Genomic DNA, 23381 nt, shown 5'->3' with positions numbered 1-23381 from the left:
AATCAGGGATAGGATTCTCAGACTCCGATGATATATTAGCATAGCCTTGCTTTCTTGGTTTTTTCCTTCCAAAATCACCATCGTTAAACTTCTCAAAAACCTTTATTATAGCCCACACATGATCAAATTTAAAACTCTTTTTGAAGTTCGGATCTTGCATAAGTAAAGCTTTTGCTTGTGTAAGCTGCAATATTAAAAAAATTAAAAAAATAGTAAGTAACTATAAAATAAATACTCACAATATCTTTCTCAGAAGCACCACTAGGACGCAAATTTTCTACCTGAAGTACTCATCCGTTTAATTTTCTTACTCATTTCTCAATCATTTGCATTCGGAATAAAGTTTCACTCTATAAAAATGAACACCATTTAGAAAATTCATATTCTTCCATCAAATTCATTTCTAAAAAAATTAAATATTATTGTTTCCGTCTTCTAAAAATGAATTTCTATATGAGAGGTTCATCTAATAATAATGATGATTCAAATTACTCGTCATCATCATCATCATCCTCATCATCACCTTTAATTTTCGATAATGAAACTAATATACAAATGTTCAAGCAAGCAACTTAGATGAGTAATTATGTATTGCAGTATTTGCAAGAAAATCGAAATAATGATCCTATCAGAGTTGGCTCCGTTCCAGATCATTTGGTAATCAATCGAGATTGTGAAGGTGCTGATAATAATTAATTTCTCAATTATTTTTTTTAGATAATTCCTGCTTTAATGAGGGACAATTCCGTCGTAGATTTGGGATGTCCCGAAATTTGTTCCTTCGAATTGTTGATGCAATTAAAGGTCATGATATGTACTTCGAATAGCGCGTTGATGCGGTGGGTAGATTTGGATTACCTACTCTACAAAAAATCATAGTCGTGTTGAGAATGTTAGCATATGGTGTGCCAGCGGATGCCACTGATGAATATGTAAAAATTGGAGAGTTAACTGCAATTGAAAGCATGAAGAGATTTTTCCGAGTTATCGTAGAGGTTTTTGGCGAGCAGTATTTGAGATCACCAACAGCTAACGATGTTGCAAGGCTTCTGCACATCGGTGAACATCGTGGTTTTTCAGGAATGTTAGGCAGTCTAGACTACATGCATTGGAGATGGAAAAATCGTCCAACAGCATGGGCTAGACAATCTGTAGTGGATTATGACCTTTCGATATAGCATGCATATTTTGGTATGCTCGGCACCAATAATGACATTAATATTTTAGAGTCATCACATTTATTTTCTGATTTTGCTGCAGGTATTGCTCCTCCCGCCCATTATGTTATTCTAGGAAAAGAATATGATATAGGTTATTATTTAGCTGACGGTGTATATGCAAAATGGTCAATCCTTGTGCAAACTATTCCTGACCCACGTTAGCCACAAAAGAGATATTTCGCGATGAAACAAGAATCATGTCGAAAAGATGTTGAACGTGCATTCGGAGTTTTGCAAGCTCATTTCGCAATTGTTGCAGGACCATCACATTTTTGGAGAAAAGAAGTGTTACATGATATAATAACGACATGTATTATACTGCACAACATGATAATAGAGGATGAACGTGATCTTAATGTACCAATTCAAGATGATTGGGATTATCCACCTCCAACGGTAGAAATGGTAGTAGATGAAAATTATCGATTTGAGTAATTTTTAGCTCGACACAAAAAAATTAAGGACAAAGATGCTCATTTTGCACTTCGTAATGCATTAATATATCATTTATGGGAGCATACTAGAGGTGGAAGTTGAATATTTATGTAATATTTAATATGAATTTTATCATAATGTAATATATATTGAATTATCTTGTATTTCAATGATTTAACTATTATTTGAATTATCAGTTAATATATATAATCTATAATATTTGGTTATAAATTATACTCCGTCTGTTTCAATTTATGTGAACTTATTTCCTCTTTAGTCCGTGCCAAAAAGAATGACATCTTTCCTTATTTGGAAACAATTTACCTTTACACAATAATTTATAGCCACACAAAATATGTGTGCCTCATTTTACACCACAAGATCAAAAGTCTTCTCTCTTTTCTTAAACTCCGTGCCCAGTCAAATGAGTTCACATAAATTGAAACGGAGGGAGTATTATTTAAAAATTTATGGCATAAAGTAATTTTATGTTAAATTATATGTGATGAATATGTAAAAAAGAAAAAAAGATAGATTGAATTAATAGAAATAAGAAAAAAAATTTAAATAAAAAATATAATTTAACATTGAAGAGAGAAAAATATAAAATAAAATATTTTTTTGTTGGAGTAAAAAATGGAGTAATGGTTGTAATAATTTACTGCATTTTTATTTCACGTCAAATTTAGCAGTCAGCACCCAATCCAAAGTTCTAACATTTCAATTCTCCACTATGAAATGTGAAACGCTCTTCTTTTCCGCATTTAGCAAGAAATGTCTCTGCATTTCCTTCGTTAAGCATATCGACCAACAATAATGGAGGTAAAACTTAAGGTTCTAATGCTATTGGTTTATTGATCTGATTGGATGTTATGTATTCTTCCTTTTTTTATTTTTTTATTTTGTCAAATTTATGGATCTGAGATCGATACTTGAAGAGAAGAAATGAAGAAGAAAGAAAAAAGAGCAATTCTGATTACATTGTAATTAATCCGTCAAAATCTATACATCTACAGTACTTCGCTATAGTAATAACTACCTAATTACAGATGTAACTGCCTAACTACTAACTGTGGTCAACTAATCACTAACTATAGTTAACTACTAATCATTAAGTTAACCTGGGTCACCATTATATGGCTCATTATTTTTCTTGATATAAAACATAAACATAATGAATATGTTCTGAAGGCCTAGCTTGGATAACAAATGAGAATGTTGCACACTACTCAAGCCTTTAGTTAGGATGTCAGCAGGTTGATCAACAGACTTCAAATAGACAGTGTGAACCAAGCCCAAATGAACCTTCTCACGAATAAAATGACAATCAATATCAATGTGCTTGGTTCGTTCATGAAACACAGGATTGGCAGCAATTTGCATGGCTGATTTACTGTCACAGTGAAGGGGAACTGGGAGTGTGAGAGTGACTCCCAATTCAGCAAATAAGCCAACGAGCCAAACAATTTCTGCAACTGTGGAAGCCAAACTTCGATATTCTGCTTCAGCTGAACTTCTTGAAATAGTACTTTGCTTTTTTGACTTCCATGAGATGAGAGAATTACCAACTTCACTAAATAGCCAGTGACTGATCTTCTCATATTTGGACATGCAGCCCAATCAGCATCACAGTAGGCTGTCAACTGTGTAGAAGCTGCAGCTGACATAAGAATTCCAAGCCCTGGACTCTACTTAATATACCTCACCACTCGCAAGGCAGCTTCCATGTGAGAATGCTTGGGAGCTTGCATGAACTGGCTCAAAGATTGAATAGCAAAAGAGATGTCAGGCCTTGTAATTGTCAAATAAAGTAGCCTCCCTATTAGTCTTTGATAAGCACCAGGATCCTCAAGTAGGTTTTCATCCTTGAGGCCTAAATGATTATCATAAGACACTGTAGTGAGATTCTGATTAACCTCAATAGGAGCATGAACTGGTTTGGACCCTGCTAGACCAACATCTGAAATAAGCTCAAGAGCATACTTCCTCTGGTGTAACAAGATCCCCTCTTTGTTTCTGGCAAATTCAATTCCCAGAAAATACCTCAACTCTCCAAGATCTTTGATCTTAAAATTCTGATGCAAACTTTGTTTAGTGCTTGAAATGAGTTCATCATTATCCCCAGTAATTAAAATATCATCAACATAGACCAAAACAATCACAATATGAGAATCTTGATTCTTGGTAAACAAGGAATAATCAAAATGACTTTGTTTGAAACCTGAGTTAAGCAGTGCTGTGGTGAGTTTAATATTCCACTGTCTTGAAGCTTGCTTAAGTCCATAAAGTGACTTGAGCAATCTACAGACCTGTGTCTTCCCTTGTTTAGGAGAAAACCCTTGAGGTAAAGTCATGTATACCTCTTCTTCCAAATCCCCTTGTAAAAAAGCATTATAAACATCCATCTAATACAGTGTCCACCCTTTGGTAGCTGCTATGGATACAACTGACCTGACAGTTACCATTTTCACAACAGGTGAAAAAGTTTCCTGATAGTCTAGTCCCTCCTTTTGATTGTACCCCTTTGCTACTAACCTAGCCTTATACCTCTCAACTTCTCCAGTGAAAGTATACTTGAATTTTTACACCTATTTGCATCCAATTGCTCTTTTATTTGGAGGCAATTACACTACCTCCCAAGTCTTGTTATCCTCCAATGCTTGGATTTCTGCTTTCATAGCATCAATCCACTTCACATCTTTGGTTGCCTCATAGTAAGAAACTGGTTCAACTTCAGAGGACATTTGAGAGATGTAAGCTTGATATGAGGCAGACAATCTTGTGTACTAAATAGAATTGCGAATAGGATACTGGCAATGTGCTGCATGGGAAGAGTTAGGCTTCTGCATTGGCCCAATATAATCCTTCAGCCAAATAGGAGGCCTTGAAGTTCTTCCTGATCTCCTTAGGTCTCCAGCATTGTTCTCATGCTACCCTGTAGCTGATACCTCTACATGTGGTAGAGAATGAGAGTCTAAAGATGAATTAATGTTTGCTGGAACAGATTCTTCAGGAGCAGAAGATGAAATGGAATGTGATTCATTCATGTCATTGATAATAGAGGGCAAAACAATGGAAGGTTGATCAGGACAAGGATCAACACTCTGAAATTCATCTACAAAAAAAGAAGAGTCTTGGTGAAGACCCTGAAATGGATACACATCTTCATGAAATATCACATCCCTACTGACAAAGAGTTTTTTATGCTCAATGTCATACAGCCTATATCCCTTTTGTGTGCTTGCATATCCCAGAAACACTGATCTTATAGACCTAGGTGCAAATTTGTCTCCTCTTGGCAACCTTGCTGCAAAACACAAGCACCCTATAATTCTCATGTGTGACAATGCAGGCTGTTTCCCATAGAATAGCTCAAAAGGTGACTTGTTCCCCAGTACTGTCGAAGGAACTCTGTTTATTATGTATACAGAAGCATCTACACAAGCACCCCAAAACTTTACTGGCAAGTGCCCCTGAAACCTGATGGCTCTTGCTGTCTCCAGAATATGCCTGTGTCTCCTCTCCACCACTCCATTCTGTTGAGGAGTGTGTGGACAAGAACTCTGATGTATAATTCCATGCATTTGGAACAATGTTGCACAATTATGGTTGAAAAATTCAGAGCCATTGTCTGACCTAAAACATTTGATCATTTTACCAAACTGAGTCTTTACCATAACAATGAAGTTTTTCAGTACTGTAATAACATCAGACTTAAGATGCAAGAAGAAAATCCAAATCCATCTAGAGTGATCATCAACCATTGTGAGAAAATATCTTTTTCCATTATATGTAGGTACTTTATATGGTCCCCAAACATCCATGTGTAGCAAATCAAATACATTTTCTGCTCTACTGTTACTGACTGGAAAAGAAGTCCTAGCTTGTCTGGCTAACGGACATATGTCACAAGGACTTATTTCTACTCTACTGCTACTATGTATACTAGGAATTTTCTTAAGAACTTGGATTGGAACATGTCCCATTCTCTTATACCATAGCTCAACTTCATTCCTGTGAGCAATCATCACCAATGACTTGGTATTATTCCTGTTTCTCCTTTGTGAATGCAACACATACAATCCTTCTTCTTCTTTATCAATCTCCTTCACCTTCCCAGTGAAGAGATCCTGAAATATGCAGAAATTTGGAAAAAATGCAGCACAACAGTTTAAAGCTTTTGTCAGTTGAGACACAGACAAGAGATTAAACTTGAAAGCTGGTACACACAAGACATTGTATAGTATCACCTCCATCTAATTGACAACTACCAACATGTGACACCTTAGTAGACTCTCCAGTAGGGAGCTGTACATTTCCTGCATTACCTACTAACAATTTTTCAAGCAGAAGTTGCTCATTACCAACCATATGATTAGTAGCTCCAGTATCTACTATCCATTTTTCATCAATATTTGGTTCATAAGAAACATTACCTGCCATGTGTGCACTGGCAGAGGATTCAGAGAGTGATGCCTTGTTTAGTAGGTTTAGAATCTGACTATATTGTTCCGGAGTGAACATTTGCATAGGCCCCAAATTCTGTTGCCCCTGATGACTATGTGATTCAGTAGTGAATCCCTGCATAGGTCCTAGATGTTGCTCCTGTGTCATCATGACTGAGGAAGGTGGATTTGGCTGGTTACTTGAACCTCCAACCATATTAGCTCGTTTCTGAGGCTTAAAATATGTAGGATACCCTATCAACTTGTAGCAGTTTGCCTTTAAATGTCCCTTCCTATTGCAGTAATCACACTTCACCAATTTGTAACATTCCTCCTTGGTATGTCCCTTTAAATGACAGAAATCACATTCAACATTGAAATTCCTTCTTTGTTTTTGACCAATCTTAGAGCTGAACAGGGCAGTAGGATCAATAGACTCAGTACTATGACTCCAACCTGCTACTAGTTTCTAGCTTTCATCTTGAAGAATCGTAGCATAGGCTTGATTAACCGTAGGAATTTTAGACTTCACTATGATTTGACTACGAGCTTGACTGTAGCTATCATTTAACCCCATTAAAAACTGCCATAAATGTTGATACTCCTATCGTTCAGTAAATTTCTTCGACTTATCACAACAAACAGGTGGAGGCATAATCGAATCATACTCATCCCATAGATCCTTCAATTTTGAGTAGTAAACTGAAACAGAAGATGTACCTTGTGTTAATGAAAAAATCTCCCTGTGTAAGTAGTACATTCTCGATGCATTAACCTTATCAAATCGTTCCTTGAGATCCGACCAGATTGCATATGCACTTGACCGGAATAATACTCCACTCAGCAAATCGCGGCTCACATTGTGCATTATCCATGACTTCACAATAGCATTGCAGCGGTCCCATAGATTTACATGAGTGTCTCCATAAGTATCACGCGTTACCGATCCATCGATGAACCCTAATTTGTTCCGTGTTAGCAACGAAACCTCCATCGCTTGACTCCAAATCGTGTAATTTTCCATTCCTTGTAGTTGAAAACCAAGCGATAATGCTCTCGGTGTGTCCGATGGGTGCAAATACAGTGGATGGTTATGATCTATCATCACTATTGATTGATTTGTTACCTCCTCTGTACGACTGGTGGTTTCATCTCCGGCCATGACCTTTTCCGGCTAGAAAATTTTGGAAAAAACAACTCTTGTTTTCAACAATTCTCAGTGAAAAAATTTAGATTCAGTCGTCTATATGCTCTGATACCATGTCAAATTTATGGATCTGAGATCGATACTTGAAGAGAAGAAATGAAGAAGAGAGAAAAAAGGAGCAATTCTGATTACACTGTAATTAATCCGTCAAAATCTATACATCTACAGTACTTCGCTATAGTAATAACTACCTAATTACAGATGTAACTGCCTAACTACTAACTGTGGTCAACTAATCACTAACTATAGTTAACTACTAATCATTAAGTTAACCTGGGTCACCATTATATGGCTCATTATTTTTCTTGATATAAAACATAAACATAAAAGATCAATAATCCAGCAATAAACTACTGACAAATAATAAATCAGCAAAACTCAGTATTTATGAGGCATTATATATGTGGAGGAAGACACATTCTCTTATACACAGGCATTAAACTCTATGTTTTTGAGAACTTTTGACGTTCTCTTGTTCTACTCATGTTTAATGATGAATATGAATGAAGTTAGCTCTCAAGTAGGTAAATTAGTTTGTAAATGCCATAGACCCCTGGTGAATTGCTTTTATTATGAGGATGTTCTGAATGATAATGTACCTAAACAAGAATTGATGAGATTCGCGATGATTGAACTTAGATACGTTATTTATGTTCTGGTGTTTCTTAAGGCAAACTTAGAAGAAGTATAAGAATGATACTTGTTCGAAAATACGTTCAACATACTATGGGAAATAAAACAAATGCCCTCCTTTTTTGGTCTAACCCTCATCTTATTCAAACCAAAGGCAGTGTATCTCCTTGACTTATAGTGACATTTGCATTTTACTTCATATGCAGTCGATAAGTAGGAATCGCCATTAGATGCTGAGCTTTAGCTATTACTAATCCAAATTTTTCTGTCATGTCAATATCTTTTGGCAGCATGCCATTTGGTAGCTCCCAATCAAAGTAGTGAACCAATTGTACGACCACCAAACAAACGATGGTGAGCCCCAACTGGAAACCAGGGCAACCTCTTCTGCCCGAGACAAATGGTAAAAGTTCATAATTTCGTCCTCGAAGATCAACATTGCTTCCTTGAAACCTCTCAGGTTTGAACTTTTCTGGCTCAGTCCAAGTGTCTGAATCTCTCCCGATTGCCCAAACATTAAGCAAAAGCCGTGATCCTTTAGGTAAATGAAAACCATCAATCGTGCAATCCTCAATAGACTCATGAGGAAGCAATAATGGTGCAACTAGATGGATCCTACAACCTTCTTTTATGACCATATCCAAATACTCCAGACTTTCTAAATCTAATTCGTCAACCATCCTATTTTTACCAACTACTCGTTCCAACTCATTCTGGAGTTTTTTCATCACTTCAGGATACCTTAAAAGTTCTGTTAGAGTCTATCTGATTGTTGTTGACGAAGTATCCATTGAAGTTATGAGCAAGTCCTACACATATCAGTATTCTTTAGTTAGTAAACTCAGCTGAGTTTGCTTTCTACAGTCCAATAGAAGGCTAGCAAAAATAATACAGCATATTACAAATAGAACAATTTTCCTATCACTCTTTCTATATAATTTCGAGAATGCCACTAAATTAGAGTTGGTCAGTCAAGTAAAGATTTTATAACAGACATTATAGTGGTAGTATTAAAACGGTGTATGACACGAAGCAAAGTTCAGTATCATTACATAAACAGAACTATTTGTAACCTTTTTGACCTATTGCACGTGAAGTTATAGGAATGAATAAAATCATTTGTAGAAATCGTCAAAGACTTAGTGAAAATTTGTTATATCAACATAAGATACTAGTTTTGCGGCATAGGGTATATGATAAGATAACTTATAGTAGTAATATTTCAAAATATTTATAAGATCGAACTAGAGAATGAATATATGTGTTTTATGTGTTGCCCTTTTCTTAATACCATTGTGGGCATCATTCACCAATGCCTGAAACTATGGCAGACAATTCACGTGTCACAATTGTGTCCTTTGGAACCCTGAACCCAACGATTTCACGAGTCAAAAAGGATAAATCTAAAATAATCACTACGATATAAATTAATTAATGACCTTAGTAGAAAAAATCGGATAATTTCATAGACCTCCCTCCCGGTTTCGCCCAGTCACACTGACCTCCCTTGTGGTTTACGATATCATGATATTGTAAACCACAAGGGAGGTCAGTGTGATAGGGTAAAACATGAAGGGAGGTCTCTGAAATTATCCGAAAAAAATATTAACACAATTATAAATTTAAATTTAGTGATAGTGTAAATTTTTGTTATACTATTAGTCTGTATAAGTAACGTAAACTATTATGTATTCGAATGGTTTTGGTTTGTTGTAAGTCTATTTTTCTTTAAGGGGAAATGAACTTGTATTAATTGCCTAATAATTTTGAAACAAATGTGGAATTAGAGTGAACATTACCAGGAAAATAGTTTTGACATGGCGACGATCAAACTCGAATTCAGCTTCTTTAGATTGCATACTACCCATCAGTGTATTAATCATGTCTTTTGCTTGCTTCTACTCCTTAGTGGATTGAACATGTTCATCAATAACTCTCTCCAGGAACTCATCAAAAAGCTTAGCTAATTCCTTCATACGACGAGTAAATCTCTGGAGATCAAAAACACGAAGAAAGAGAAAGAATTCAGCAAAATTTGGCATTGCTGCTATGTGGAGTATATCTTGAATCAAAGCTTTGAAACCCTTATAGGCAAGATTCTCGTCCATGTACTTGTTACCAAATATCATCAGACAAGACATGTTTGTGCTAAGAGATACAACTTTAGCACTAAGATCAATCACAGTGCCTTCAGAAGCAGCCTGTTTGAGGAAATTCACAAGAATTCCGAGTTCTTATTTCCTCACAGGCTGAAATTGATGGATCTTGGCAGAGTGCACAATTTGCGCATGTTTCTCCAATATGGTTCGTACTTGGCAGAGACCAGATTTCTCTGTTCGTAGGACATGTATTGAGCAGCTTCATTATACGGTCTGCTGGCAAAAGTCAAATCATGGTTTTTCAAGAAAAGTTGTGCAGCATGAGGAGAGGAAGCAACAATGATGGGAACAAGACCAAAGTGCATGGACATTATGGGACCATGTTTCTTGGCTGATGTTCTATACTTCAATACCACACAAGAGGAGGTGATTTGTGTGGTGCCCAATTTGTCGTTTAACCTAATTATAGAAGGACATGGTTCTTCTATGTGTTCCAACTACTACTGTTGCGGAATAATAAATATAGAAATTAAAGAACACAGAGATTTTATGTGGAAAACACCTGGCTCAAAAGGCGACCTACCTTCCAGTAGGATTTTTCCAAACTCTCCACTAAAATCACTGAGCCAAAAATTACATTTACAAAAAATGTTTTGTAAACCTAAGATTAACTCTAATCCCATTGTAGCACACAGCCTCAACTGTTGCGACAACTTCAAGTTTAGGCTAACTTGAAAACTCGAAGTACCTAATACAATTGCTTCTAGATAAAGTTTGAAGGTACAATATTAAAACACATACTACAATTGAACTAGAATAAAATGAGAGACGCTTGGAACTGGTTCTTCTATCTGGTTCAAGTAGCTTCAGGATTGCACGCTTGAATCACACATAAATTGCTTGCAAAATTGCGTTGCTATTTTGCTCTCAATTCACGTTTACCTTCTGCTTATGTGCATTACCTATAAAAGAGAACAACATTGATATTTATGGAGTTAGTAAAAAGAGATTGACTAGAATACAGATGCTACTCTTCCTTGGTGGAAGAGTTCTAGTTGGTCTCCTCCTCTAACTCTATCCATTTCTTAAGTCGTGTTTCTCTTTGTGTAAGGAGTCTTTCTCCTTATCCAATTTGCAACCTTTTCGATCAGGATCAGGAGATATCATTTCTGGTATGTTAGGTTTATCTCCTTCACGTGCATCTCACATGTTTGAGTTGATCATAACTGTACCTTTACTTGGGCCAATAAATTCCCCCTTTTTGATGATGACAAACTCTGTGCTTTTCACTCACTTAGGCCATGTCAGAACACAGCTTATTCATCAATACAAAGTTAGAAAAATTTACTTATCATCATGGACCAGGTGCATTAAGTTATAAACATCACTTATTCAGAATATATAAAGCATAATATCTCTTCCCCTTTTGGCATCATCAAAAAGTTACATAAACAAAGTGTGATTCCCAAAATTTTAATAATTACTCATGGCCACTGGGGCAACTACAAGTGCAGTCATGGATTAATCATCAGTAATCAAGCAAACTCATTCAAACTATCAAGGAAATATTAACAATCAACAAGAGCAGAAATAGTAGATTTCATTGATAGGAGATATGTTGCTACCACAATCAACAAAAAGAAAGAAAAAATATTCGAAACATGAGCAAAATAAAGAGAAAATCCCTAATCTGGGTCACTGGTGGTACTAGACATGTTTAGGAGATGAAGGCTAGAAGTCCTAATGCTTGGGAGAACTAGATGGTTGGTTTTGGGCTTGGAGAAGGTTTAACATATTTTGAAGAATGCTATCACTCTTCTTCTTTTCCTTGGTGAGCTCAGTTCTGAGAGCATCCCTCTCAGATTCAACCTTTTCTAAGCGAGCCTTCAGCCTAGCTATCGCAGCATCCTTGGCCCCACTCTCCTACATTAGAGCTCTGAATTTGCTATTTATAGGTGTCTTCTTGGATGAACCAGGTTCATTGGAAATGGCAGGTGACCTCATAGTCACAAGCAATAAAAGTGTTGATTCCAAAGTGATCCTTTCTTGTAGCAATTTCCCACTTCTTTAGAGGCCCCTTACAATGATCAAGCACAGTAGTTAGAATAAAACTATAAGGAGTAGCATGGGCTTTGGAGCCATTGATAACCCTGTCCAGTAGCTTGATAATAAATGCAGGCCAGTTGATCGGCCTTCCACTTTCAAGACACTCCATCAACACCATGTCCATATAGTTAGCAATGTGCCTTCTTTCCTGCCTAGGCAGCAAGCACTTGTTGTCAAATTCAAACAGAACTTTGTGTTATGGCTTCATTTCACTCTTATGAACAACTTTGGCCTCATTCACTTCTGAGACATCACAGAATCTCCTGGTGATTGCAAGGGTAGTAGGAAGGAAATCCAGACTTGGTCATCTTTGCCTAGTGTAGTCATCATATCCCTCAGCAGGGATGTCAAGAATCTCACCCAGTTTCTCTGCATCGAAGGTCACTTGAACCCCTTTCACTTGGCTGGTAACTCTGCCATCCTTGACCTTTGCATTGGCCGTGAATTCAATGATCTATCCATCTGAAGGACCATGCCCTTCTAGCCCTGAGCAGCTAGTGCAGCTAAAGCATCAACCAATCGAACCATCCCTGGTTCCACCAAATCCTCAAAAGTATACCTTTCAAGATTTTTCTCTTGGTCAGCTTGTCTTGTTCATCATTAGATTCACTCTTTTCTTCACCACTCCATTCCTCCTACTCAGAAATTCTAACTTGTTTGTTTTTCACTGCAGACCTTGTACTTTTGGCCAATGAAGGTTTAGCAGTCTTAGACACAAATGAAGACTTCTTGGAAAAAGTCTTGGTCTTTTTGGGCTTGGGAGGATGAACCTCCACAGTTGTATGTTCCTCCTGATGGACTTGTTCCATCTCCTCAACATCAATAGTCTCAGAGGACTCTATAACCTAGCTTTTCCTTTATACATCCTCTTCTTCTTGCTTTCAGCCAAAGCTTTTTATAATTCACTCTCACTTTGTTTCACCATACTTCTTGTGGCTCTCCCCTTTGGGAAGGGAATTTCAGCAGTTGTTGGGGAATTAGCCTTTCTTTTCTTGGTATTCTTTGTAGTGCTGGGAACCTTAGGTATTGGTGTTCTCCTTTTCTTGGGATTATAACTGGCACCTACTTTCTTTAGAAGGTCTGCTAGGGTTTCTTCAATAGATGAACCGGGTTCATCCACATGAGAACTTGAATTTACCAAACCCTCAGCAGCCTCCCCTAATCCACTTCCTCCTATTTTCTTGCCACTTTCTCCTACAATTTCATCCTCAGTCCCACAAATTACTGGTCTAACCATCTCATAGGTGGGTGACGAATCAACCACTTCTATCTCTGTTCCCCTCACATCACAGCTTGCACCCTCACTCTCTTTTTCTTTTTCATTTTTATTTTTACCTCCTCTCCTTCTCAACTCAGGCATTTCCACATTTCTAATAGACACAACAAGAACAAACCTATTTTCTAAATTTTCAACCAAAACGGAACGTACCTCAGAAAGGGAACTCTAAATCTTCTCAGAATCAGAAGACCCAGTTCCTTCCCTCTCACTTGCAGACTTGAAGGAATCGTTTGAGTGTTCAGATTCTTGGGCTTGGCTAGCCTTCAATTGTGCGTTCAATCTTTTTGACAGTGCACTTGTAGCCACAGTTTTACGAGCAAGCATCTTAACACATCTCCTCCTAGGCTGGGGGTTATACTGGGTTGAGGAGGTGTGGAGAAATCATAAGAGGTAGGTTGTGGAGGAGTGTCTGGGTTATCTTGAGGGTTCGACATTATGACTGATTTCATGATAGAATTTGTGAGTTTGGCTTTTGGAAGAGAGAATAGTTGAGAGTGAAAGAAATTTTGACAGTTTTGGAATAATGAGGGTGGCAGAAGGTGATGATGGGTTTCTAAAGAGAGAAACTTAATTAATGACTAACGGTAGCTTTTTGCAGTCAATTAGAAGTCCAATCAACCTGAAACTTCAGGTTGAATGAGCGGTTAAGCTTCCCTAGATTTTAGGCAATTTATGTGGTGAGAATTCTAGTAGAGACTGAACTGGTTTAAAAATAAACGGATAGGATTTTCTGATGTTTTTGAACATAGGTAGGACTCTGCTCATGATTTAAATATTTATATTTCTAATTGTGCAGAGTATAGAAAACATACCTCGTTATTCAGATGAACCAATACTGATGAACCAGGTTCTTCATTTAGAATCCTCTTGATCATGCCTCTATTTTCCAAAGTAGAGAAATTTGTTAGAGATCAGTGAGTCATATCAACACATGTCATAGGAGTATACTATTTATAGTATGAACTGAGTAATAATTAATCTAGATATTTACAAAAGTTTCCAGATTTCCTACCCAAAAAGAATATTTCATTTTTTATCTTTGTGCATTCTGAGCTGATCCCATTACGTGATCTTAATTATCCTTAATTCTAACATGTTCCTTTCAAAGCTTTCTCTACTCAATGCTTTGGTAAAGATGTCAGAAATCTGCTTATCAGTAGCACAAAATTCGATAGTAATCAATCATTTCTTAAAGTTTTCCCTTAAGAAGTGATGTCTAACATCTATGTGCTTAGTCCTCTTATGATGAACTGGGTTCTTAATCATACTAATAGCACTAGTGTTATCACAAAAAATAGGGATGCAACCAACTTCAATGCCAAAATCCATCAGCTGTTGTTTGATCCATAACAGTTGAGCACAACAAGAGGCAGCAGCAACATACTCAGCCTCAGTAGTGGATAAGACCACTGAATTGTGCTTTTTAGTGGCCCATGATACCAAATATGAACCAAGAAAATGAGCCATACCTGAGGTGTTTTTCATATCCACAAGGAAACTTGCATAGTTAGCATCAGTATATCCTACAAGATTAAAGTTACTACTTTAGGTTACCAAAGTCAAAAGTCAGTAGTGCCCTTCAAATATCTCAGTATCCTCTTGACAACAATCAAGTGGGATTACTTAGGATTTGCTTGAAAACGAGCACAAAGCCCTACACTGAAGACAATGTCAGGTCTGCTAGCAATAAGATACAAAAGTGAACCAATCATACCCCTATACAACTTTTGATCAATAGATGAACCAGGTTTATCTATGTCTAATTTAGTAGTTGTTGCAATGGGTGTGTCTATTTCTTCTGATTTATCCATTTTAAACTTCTTAATCAACTCTTTTGCATATTTATGCTGATGGATCATGGTTCCATTTGAGTTTTGTTTGATCTGTAAGCCTAAGAAGAAGTTAAGCTCACCCATCAAACTCATTTCAAATTCACTCCCCATTACTAAGTTTGATCTATAAGCCTATGAAGAAGTTAAGCTCACCCATCATACTCATTTCCTTACTAAGTTTTTCAGTGGTTGCCCCAAAAATTATGTCATCAACATATATTTGTACTACTAGTAGATCTGTCATAACCCGAATTTTCCACCCTCGGGAGTCGTGATGGCGCATACTAGTGAAAGTTAAGCAAGCCAACCATTTGCATTATTTACCTTTTTCCTATTTTAATCCTTTAACAATTACGAACCAAAATTATGTAAACATCGGAATTTAATAAGGGAAAGAACAGAATATAACCATTTAAATATTACCAATACAAATCCTTAAACATAAACTAACCAGAACTAGTGTCACAATTTCACAAACAGTCTAGGAATACTATAAATAAGTGACCGAAAAATAAATACAATGTTGTATCTGAAATACATAAATGAAACAAGATGAAAGGATAGAAGGAGACTCCAAGGACTGCAAAAACCTGCAGGACTACCTCAGATCTCCAAATGGACTGAAGGAAGCAACCCAAAGCTAAGGTCTGTAAGTTGCTGCACCGGGATCTGCACACAGTGTAGAGTGTAGTATCAGCACAACCGACCCCATGTCCTGGTAAGTGCCTAGCCTAACCTCGGTGAAGTAGTGATGAGGCTAGGACCAGACTACCAAATAAACTTGTGCAGTTAAATCATATACGGCGGAAAATAAAAGCAAAACTTTACAATTAAAGATAGGAAGGGGAAATCATGCTGCGGAGAACAACAAGTAGCAACCAAAACAAACAGTTAAATGTAAATTACACCATAACTCAATTATTAGTAGAAATCAGGAAAAATCAAAGACAAGTACATGGCATCACCATTCGTGCTTTTACTCTCGTCCTTACCATAAAATCAATATAATTGGCATGGCATCACCCTTCATGCTTTTACCTCACATAATCATGGCACGGAATGATCCTTTATGCATCATCACTCATATAAAAGCACAGAATTGTACATCGTGCGGCACGACATCACCCTTCGTGCATTAACACTCTCTCACAGATATCACACATGGCATCACCTTTCATGCTTTAACACTCTTTCACAAAATCATGTATGGCATCACCCTTCGTGCTTTAACACTCTTCCTTACCCAAACAACAATCCTAAAGCAATAAGGGCAAGGGAATCAATAAAATCACAATAAAATCTCGGTAAGGGAACAATAGTACAACAATCACATTCCGGCAAGGGAAACAATACCAAAACAATAACATTCCGGCAAGGAAGATAACATTAAAACAACAACATCTCGGCAAGGAGACAATATCATAGTCCTCTTTTCTTTTTCACATTTACTTCACAACTCAATTCACAATTTGAGCCAATGCTCTATAATTTTCAATTTCCAATTATACTTCCCCAAATCATTTTACAACTTTAGCCAACGCTCTCCAATATTCAAATACCAATATTACTTCGACAAGCCTTGCTCAACAATAGAAATCATCACATAAGGCAGGAACAATACAAAAGGAGTCACATTAATCATAGTACAAGACTTACGAGCATGCTTGACACCAACGTATAGATATTTGTCACCATGTCTATACGTTTTACTCAATAACTAACACATAAGAAATAGGACACAATTCTTAATCCCTCAAGCTAAGGTTAGACCAAACACTTACATCGATGCCACGAACACAATTCAAGCCTCAACTACCGTTTTACCTCTTGATTCCACCACCAATTCGCTTGTATCTAGCCACAAGTTACTTAACTATATGAATAAATGCTAAATGAATTATTTCTAATACATGAAAATAGGGTTTCTAAAGTTTTTCCCAAAAAGTCAAAAATCGACCCCGGGCCCACATGTCAAAACCCGAGGTTTGAACCAAAACCCGATTACCCATTCACCCACAAACCCAAATATATAATTTATTTTGAAATCGGACCTCGAATCGAGGTCCAAATCCCCAAAATTTGAAAAACCTAAGTTCTACCCAAAACACCCAATTTTCCCCCATGGAAACCCTTGATTTTGAGTTGAAATCATGTGAAAAGATGTTAAATATTAATGAAAACTAGTTAGAAATGACTTACAATCGATTTGGAAGAGTACTTGTCTTTGAAAAATCGCCCAAAGGTGTTTAGGTTTTGAAAAGGTTTGAAAAATGGCCGAAAATGCGTATAAGTTATGATTTAGCAGGTTGCAGATGTCGCAATTGTGACCAGGGTTTGCAATTGCGAACCTCTCAGAAACTGTTGACTTAGCAAATGCGAAAGTTTGTCGCATTTGCGACACTGAAGGAATCCAGTCCCCTTCGCATTTGTGAGGGAACCTTCGTAAATGTGATATCGCATTTGCGATACACACGTCGCATTTGCGACCAAGGCAGCCCAGGTCATCTTTCGCATTTGCGATACTATTTCGCATTTGCGATACTATTTCGCATTTGCGAGTAATTGCGAAACCTGCAGACCTGCAACATACCAGCAATTTCCTAAGTCCACTTTTCACTTTGTGGCCTATCCAAAACTCACCCGAGCCCTCGGGGCTCCAAACCAAACATGCACGCAAGTCCAAAAATATCATACGAACTTACCAATGCAGTCAAATCATCAAAATAATGTCAATAACTATAAATTTAGCATCAAAATCAAAGAAAAATCTCATGAACTCTTTTTAATAACCGAAGGTCCTATTCACGTCATTTCAAGTCTACTTCTTACCAAATTTTACATGCCCGACTTAAATCACATATAAGACATGTACCGGGTTCCAGAACCAAAATACAGGCCTGATACCATCAAATTCAATTACATTCAATTTTTCCAAAAACACTACAATTTCATTTAAACAATTTTCTTCAAAAATTCATTTCTCGGGCCTTGGACCTCAGAATTCAATTCCGGGCATACGCCCAAGTCCTATATTTTCCTACAGACCCTCCGGGCCGTCAAATCACAGGTCCGGGCCTGTTTACCCAAAATGTTGACCGAAGTCAACCTAAATTCATTTTAAAAGCAAAATTCATCATTTTTCATAGATTTTCATATGATGGCTTTCCGGATACACGCCCGGACTATGCACGCAAATAGAGGTAAGACAAAAAGGAGGTTTTAAGGCATTGGAACACAGAATTTATTTCTAAAACAAGTGATGACCTTTTGGGTCATCACATTCTCCACCTCTAAAACAATTGTTCGTCCTCGAACGGACATAAGAAGGAAGTACCTGAGTCGGAGAAAAGATAGGGATAACGGCTCCACATATCGGACTCGGACTCCCAGGTCGATGCCTCAACGGGCTGACCTCTCCACTGAACACGAACAGAAAGGAAACTCTTCGATCTCAACTGACAAACCTGCCAGTCTAGAATAGCTACCGACTCCTCCTCATAGGATAAGTCTTTGTCCAACTGGACACGTGGGATGCACGGCTAATACTTTCGAAGCATGGACACATGAAATACTGGATGCACGGTTGATAAGCTCGGCAGCAATGTATATCTATAAGCCACCTCTCCCACTCGATCAAGAATCTCAAACGGGACAATGAACCTAGGGCTAAGCTTGCCCGTCTTTCCAAATCTCATTACGCCCTTCATAGGCGATACCGAAGCAACACTCGCTCACCGACCATGAATGCCATATCATGAACCTTACGGTCAGCATAACTCTTTTTCCTGGACTAAGTTGTACGAAGCCTATTCTGAATGATACTAACCTTGTCCAAGGCATCCTGTACTAAATCTATACCCAACAACCGAGCCTCTTCCAGCTCAAACCATCCAACCGGTGACCTACACTACCTACCATATAAAGCCTTATAAGGAGTCATCCGGATACTCGATTGGTAGTTGTTGTTGTAGGCAAGCTCCGCTAAAGGGAAGAACTGACCCCACGAGCCTCCAAAGTCAACGACACAAGCTCGGAGTATATCCTCCAAAATTTGAATAGTACACTCGGACTGCCCGTCCATCTGAGGATGAAATATTGTGCTCAACTCGACCCGTATGTCCAACTCACGCTGCACTGCCCTGCAGAAATGTGAGGTAAACTGTGTACCTTGGTCTGAAATGATAAACACGGGAACACCATGAAAACGAATAATCTCCCAGATATAGATCTCAGCTAACCTCTCGAAAGAATAGGAGACTGCCATATGAATGAAATGTGCTGACTTGGTCAGCCTATCAACAATAAACCACACTGCATCAAACTTTCTCTGAGTCTGTGGGAGTCCAACAATGAAGTCCATGGTGATACACTCCCACTTCCACTCAAGAATCTCAATCTTCTGGAACAGACCACTAGGTCTCTGATGCTCGTGCTTCACCTGCTGGAAATTCAAAGACCGAGCCATGTATGCAACAATATCCTTCTTCATCCTCCTCCACCAATAATGTTGCCGCAAATCCTAGTACATCTTAGCGGCACCTGGATTCGAGAACTGTGGGCCTCCTCTAGAATCAACTCACGGAGCCCATCCACATTATGCACACAAACTCGACCTTGCATCCTCAAAACTCCATCACCTCCTAATGTAACCCGCTTGGCACCACCGTGCTGCACCATCTCCCTAAGGACACACAAATGAGGATCATCATACTGCCAATCTCGGAGACGCTCCAATAAAGAAGAAAAAGCAACTGTGCAATCTAACACACGGCTGGGCTCAGAAACATCTAACCTCACAAACTGATTGGCCAAAGACTGAACATCCAAAGCAAGTGGTCTCTCACCGACCGGAATATACGCAAGACTGCCCATACTGGCTGACTTCCTACTCAAAGCATCGGTCACCACATTGGCCTTCCCCGAATGATATAAAATGGTGATATCATAGTCTTTCAATAGCTCCAACCACCTTCTCTGCCTCAAATTTAGCTCCTTCTACTTGAAAAAATATTGCAGACTCTTGTGATCTGTGAACACCTCACATGACATGCCATATAGATAATGCCTCCAAATCTTCAATGTGTAAATAATGGCTGCTAACTCCAAATCATGAACTGGATAATTCTTCTCATGAATCTTCAACTGACGCGAAGCATAAGCAATGACCTTGCCATCCTGCATCAACACCGCACCAATTCCAATACGAGATGCGTCACAATAAACTGTATATGGCCCTGAACCTGTAGGCAAAACCAACACCGGCGTCGTAGTCAATGCTGTCTTGAGCTTCTGAAAGCTCACCTCACACTCGTCCGACCACCTAAATTGGGCACCCTTCCTGGTCAACCTGGTCATCGGGGCTGCAATAGATGAAAACTCCTCCACAAACCGACGATAATAGCCTGTCGAACCCAAGAAACTTCGGATCTCTATATCTAATGCAGGTCTAGGCTAGTCCTTGACTGCCTCTATCTTCTTTGGATCTACCTAAATACCCTCTGCTAAAACAACATGACCCAAGAATGCAACTGAACTCAACTAGAACTCACACTTCGAAAACTTAGCATACAATTGTCTATCCCTCAAAGTCTGAAGAACCACCCTCAGATGTTGCTCGTGCTCCTCCCAACTGCGGGAGTAGATCAAAATATCATCAATGAAGACTATCACGAATGAATCCAAGTAAGGCTTGAACACTTGGTTCATCAAATCCATAAAAGCTACTGGGGCATTTGTCAACCCGAATGACATCACCAAGAACTCATAATGCTCGTACCGTGTGCGGAAAGCTGTCTTAGGGACATCGGACGCCCTAATCCTCAACTGATGGTAGCCAGATCTCAAGTCCATCTTCGAAAATACCTTGGCACCCTGAAGTTGATCAAACAAATCATTAATCCTTGGCAACGGATACTTATTCTTGATTGTAACCTTGTTCAACTGCTAGTAATCTATACATATTCTCATCAATCCATCCTTCTTCTTAAGAAACAACACCGGCGCACCCCAAGGCGAGTCACTAGGTCTAATAAAGCCCTTATCAAGCAAGTCTTGCAACTATTCCCTCAATTCTTTCAACTCAGGTGGGGCCATATGATACGGCAAAATAAAAATAGGCTGAATGCCTGGAGCCAAGTCAATGTAGAAGTCAATATCCCTGTCGGGTGGCATACCCGGCAAGTCTGAAGGAAAAACATCAGGAAACTCACGAACAACAGGCACAAAATCCATAGTAGGAACCTCAGCACTAGAATCACGAACATATGCCAAATAGGCCAAACACACCTTCTCGACCATACGCCGAGCCTTCATATATGAGATAACATTACGGGTAGAATGACCATGAGTCCCTCTCCACTCTAAACGAGGCAACCCCGACAAGGCTAAGGTCATAGTGTTGGCATGACAGTCCAAGATAGCATGGTAAGGTGATAACTAGTCCATCCCCAATATGATATCAAAATCAACCATGTCCAACAGCAACAAATCTACTCGAGTCTCAAGACCCCCGATCATAACTATACATGAACGATGGACACAATCTACCACAATACAATCACCCACCGGTGTAGAGACATATACAGGAGCACTCAAACAATTACTAAGCATGACCAGATATGGTGCAAAATAAGATGACACATAGGAGTACGTAGATCCTGGATCAAATAGAACTGAAGCATCTCTACTACAAACCAGAATAGTACTTGTGATAACTGCATCGGAAGCCTCAGCCTCAAGCCCCACCACTTTGAACTACATCTCTGGGACGACCTGCTGCTGGCTGGCCTCCACCTCTAGCGGTATGACCTCCACCTATAATACCTCTACCTCCACCTTTAGCACCTCTACCTCCACCTCTAGCTGGTTGAGCGGGTTGTGGAACACTCAGTGCCTAAACCATGGCACGGGAACCCTGATGCTGAGAGCTGCTCGATGCTCAAGGGCAAAATCTAGCAATATGCCCAGTATCACCACATGTATAACAAGCCCTCGGCGGTTGAGACTGCTGACCCTAACAGCCTAAATAACCACTCTGAAAACTCTGGAGCAGAGGTGAACTAATAGGAGCTAGTGGTGCACTATAGGGCAACTGATCAGAATGTTGCATACTAGAACCACGGCCACTTAGAGCACCGTGAGAAGCCTAAAGTGCTGACTGAAAAGGCCTAGGAGGATGGCCTCTACCATATGAATACCTACCTTCAGACGAGGCACCACTGAATCTGCTTGAATAATAAGGCCTCTTGTCAGACCCCTAACCACCTCCCCCCCCCCCTCCCCCGTGATAGAACCATCTCAACCCTCCTGGCCACATTGGCCATATCCTTAAAGGAAATATCGCTCCTCGTCTCCTTAGCCATCTAAAGTCGCATAGGCTGAATGAGTCCCTCAATGAACCTCTTCACTCTATCTCTCTCTCTCTCTCTCTCTCTCTCGGTGGGAAGTATAAGAAGAGCATGATGGGCCAAATCGATAAACCTGGTCTCGTACTGAGTAACAATCATAGAACCCTACTAGAGACGCTCAAACTGCCTCCGATAGTTCTACCTTTAAGTGATAGGAAGAAACTTCTCCAAAAATAGCTGAGAAAAGTGATCCCAAGTCAAAGCTGGTGACCCAAGTGGTCTAGCCAAACAATTATCTCTCCACCAAGTCTTGGCGGATCCAAATAATTGGAAAGCAGCAAAGTCGACCCCATTGGTCTCCACTATCCCCATGTTCCTGAGAACCTCATGACAGCTATCCAAATAATCCTGGGGATCCTCAGAAGATGCACCGCTGAAAGTGGTAATGAAGAGCTTGGTAAACCTGTCCAATCTCCATAAGGCATCAGCAGACATAGCTGCTCCATCACCGGTCTGAGCTATCACACCTGGCTGAACTGCCCTAACTGGCTGAGCTGCTGGAGTTTGAAACTGGGGAGCCATCTACTCCGGAGTGCGGGTAGCAGGAGTCTGGGCTTCTTCTCCAGCCTGAGAGACGGATGGTGCTACAGGAAGCAAGTCTGCCCTGGTGACACTCTCCATAAGGCCCACTAGGCAAACCAGAGCATCCTGGAGTACTGGGGTAGCAATGAAGCCCTCTGGGAGTTGATCTGGGCCCACCAGAACTGCCTAGGCCGGAA

The 23381-nt window shown here is 39.0% G+C and overlaps 2 pseudogenes; one reads left to right on the top strand and one right to left on the bottom strand.

The window, feature by feature from the left end:
* The first annotated feature begins 576 nt into the window (after window positions 1-576).
* On the top strand, window positions 577-1757 carry LOC142165825 (uncharacterized; annotated as a pseudogene).
* Window positions 1758-7893: 6136 nt separating this feature from the next.
* LOC107822336 (cytochrome P450 71AU50-like) lies at window positions 7894-12954 on the bottom strand (annotated as a pseudogene).
* Between the last annotated feature and the right edge of the window lie 10427 nt (window positions 12955-23381).

Source organism: Nicotiana tabacum, chromosome 11 (genome assembly GCF_000715075.1).
Source record: "Nicotiana tabacum cultivar K326 chromosome 11, ASM71507v2, whole genome shotgun sequence".
NCBI classification, from domain to species: Eukaryota; Viridiplantae; Streptophyta; class Magnoliopsida; order Solanales; family Solanaceae; genus Nicotiana; species Nicotiana tabacum.
Note: the sequence above shows the minus strand (reverse complement) of the source record. Positions and strands in the feature narration are given on the sequence as shown.